The following is a 3,479-nucleotide window of genomic DNA, read 5'->3' on the forward strand; positions in this document are numbered from 1 at the left end:
CACTAGGCTCCCTGCTGCTTTTTCAACAGGACAATGACCCAAAACACACCTCCAGGCTGTGTAAGGGATATTTAACCAAGTAGAGTGACGGAGTGCTGCATCAGATGACCTGGCCTCCACAATCACCTGACCTCAAACCGATTGAGATGGTTTGGGATGAGTTGGACCAGAGTGAAGGAAAAGCAGCTAACCAGTGCTCTGCATATGTGGGAACTCCTTCAAGACTGTTGGAAAAGCATTCCTCGTGAAGCTGGTTGAGAGAATTCCAAGTGTGTGCAAAGGGTGGCTAATATACTTGGTTACTACATGATTCCACATGTGTTATTTCATAGTTTGTCTTCACTATTATTCTACAATGTAGAAAATAGTAAATAAAGAAAGAAAACCCCTTGAATAAGTTGGTGTGTCCAAATGTTTGACTAGTACTGTATATATATATATATATATATTCACATTTAGTAAGCAACTGTGGTGTCACAGAGCTGCTTATGTCTAGTTTGGTAGGATGACATCAATTCAATTGGTTTTATTTATTTATTTAACAAGGTAGGCAAGTTGAGAACAAGTTCTCATTTACAATTGCGACCTGGCCAAGATAAAGCAAAGCAGTTCGACACATACAACAACAGAGTTACACATGGAGTAAAACAAACATACAGTCAATAATACAGTAGAAAAATAAGTCTATATACAATGTGAGCAAGTGAGGTGAGAAGGGAGGGAAAGGCAAAAAAAGGCCATGGTGATGAAGTAAATACAATACAGCAAGTAAAACACTGGAATGGTTGATTTGCTGTGGAAGAATGTGCAAAGTAGAGACAGAAATAATGGGGTGCAAAGGAGCAAAATAAATAAAGTAGGGAAAGAGGTAGTTTTTTGGGCTAAATTATAGATGGGCTATGTACAGGTGCAGTAATCTGTGAGCTGCTCTGACAGCTGGTGCTTAAAGCTAGTGAGGGAGATAAGTGTTTCCAGTTTCAGAGATTTTGTAGTTCATTCCAGTCATTGGCAGCAGAGAACTGGAAGGAGAGGCGTCCAAAGGAAGAATTGGTTTTGGCTGTGACCAGAGAGATATACCTGCTGAAGCGTGTGCTACAGGTGGGTGCTGCTATGGTGACCAGCGAGCTGAGATAAGGGGGGACTTTACCTAGCAGGGTCTTGTAGATGACCTGGAGCCAGTGGGTTTGGCGACAAGTATGAAGCAAGGGCCAGCCAATGAGAATGTACAGGTCGCAGTGGTGGGTAGTAAATGGGACTTTGGTGACAAAACGGATGGCACTGTGATAGACTGCATCCAATTTATTGAGTAGGAAGCTATTTTGTAAATGACATCGTCGAAGTCGAGGATTGGTAGGATGGTCAGTTTTACAAGGGTATGTTTGGCAGCATGAGTGAAGGATGCTTTGTTGCGAAATAGGAAGCCAATACTAGATTTAACTTTGGATTGGAGATGTTTAATGTGAGTCTGAAAGGAGAGTTTACAGTCTAACATGCTCACCTAGGTATTTGTAGTTGTCCACATATTCTAAGTCAGAGCCGTCCAGAGTAGTGATGTTGGACAGGCGGGCAGGTGCAGGCAATGATCGGGTTGATGAGCATGAATTTAGGTTTACTTGTATTTAAGAGCAATTGGAGGCCACAGAAGGAGAGTTGTATGGAGTCGCCTGGAAGGTTGTTAACACAGTGTCCAAAGAAGGGCCAGAAGTATACAGAATGGTGTCGTCTGCGTAGAGGTGGATCAGAGACTCACCAGCAGCAAGAGCGACATCATTGATGTATACAGAGAAGAGAGTCGTTGAACCCTGTGGCACCCCCATAGAGACTGCCAGAGGCCCGGATAACAGATCCTCTGATTTGACACACTGAACTCTATCAGAGAAGTAGTTGGTGAACCAGGTGAGGCAATCATTTGAGAAACCAAGGCTGTCGAGTCTGCCGATGAGGATGTGGTGATTGACAGAGTTGAAATGGCTGAGGTGCACCCATGACCAGCTCTGAAACCAGATTGCATAGCGGAGAAGATATGGTGGGATTCGAAATGGTCGGTAATCTGTTTGTTGACTTGGCTTTCGAAGATCTTAGAGAGGCAGGGTAGGATAGATATGTTTGTAGCAATTTGGGTCAAGAGCATCACCCCCTTTCAAGAGGGGGATGACCGCAGCTGCTTTCCAATCTTTGGGAATCTCAGACGACACGAAAGAGGTTGAACAGGCTAGTAATAGGGGTGGCAACAATTTCGGCAGATCATTTCTAGAAAGAAAGGGTCCAGATTGTCAAGCCTGGCTGATTTGTAGGGGTGCAGATTTTGCAGCTCTTTCAGAACATCAGCTGACTGGATTTGGGAGAAGGAGAAATGGGGAAGGCTTGGGCGAGTTGCTGTGGGTGGTGCAGTGCTATTGACCGGGGTATGGGTAGCCAGGTGGAAAGCATGGCCAGCCGTGGAAAATGCTGGCTAGCTTCTGGCTAGATTCTATTGTGGATTTCAGATGTAAATAATACTTTATTTTTTAAATTGGTGAGGCGGGTTGCAGGAGAGTGTTTTGAAGTTGAGTTTTTGGAAAAGAAAATGTATAAAAGATATGTGAACAAAGGTGCTAAATAAATAAATATATATGGGACAAGACGAGGACGTCTGGCTGCTATGCCATCTTGGGATATATAGTATTAGTGCGCAAACAAATTGTTTGTTACTTCGCTAATATTAACTCTTTCTATTCATGTCTTTATTGAAGGGGTTGATTATTGATTGGTTAACAATTGTATGGTCAAGGTGCGGACCATACTGGGAGAATATTTAAACCTTGTTATTCCTCTTCCAGTGAAACAGGGGACAGGTTTCTACATGGCTCTTATTGTGCATTTGAGGCCTGGGTATTGAATGCTGGGAAATGCAGCAGATTGCCTTAGGGATAGGTAGCTGGCGTGAATAGGGTTAACCCATTTGGTGGGATTTGTAACATGACTCATTATAGTGAGGATCGCTACACTGCCCCCTGCGAACTGAAAGGCATGTGCTATGACCACTTCAGCCTCCTCACATATCCCTGTGCGTTCAGATGGCCTCACTGCTGCCATCTCACTTCTGAAACGAATACAGTGAATGGTGAGACAGGGATGCATACCCTGGTCATTGTTTTCCATTCATTGGCGTGAAGGGCAAACACTCTGGGATAATGTGCCAGTTGGTGGGAATTGTAACGTGGCTCATGTGTGTTGGTCAATAGAATATAAAGCACTATAAATGTGAATATGCCCTCAATCAACTTGCTAACTCACGTGCTGCACCTCTGAACCCTTTTATGAAACCCAGGATGGTGCATTCCACAGTCAATATGTTTATTATGTTTCCCAAGACTGAGTATAAGAGAGCGTTTTCACAGATCCCTCATGACCTTGCTTCACCACATCCAGGCATCAGAGTAAACCGGCTTGTACGACAGCAGTGACAGCGCGCTGAGACCTCTGGGAAGAATGAAGCC

The sequence above is a fragment of the Oncorhynchus masou genome, chromosome 6 (genome assembly GCF_036934945.1).
Source record: "Oncorhynchus masou masou isolate Uvic2021 chromosome 6, UVic_Omas_1.1, whole genome shotgun sequence".
NCBI lineage: Eukaryota > Metazoa > Chordata > Actinopteri > Salmoniformes > Salmonidae > Oncorhynchus > Oncorhynchus masou.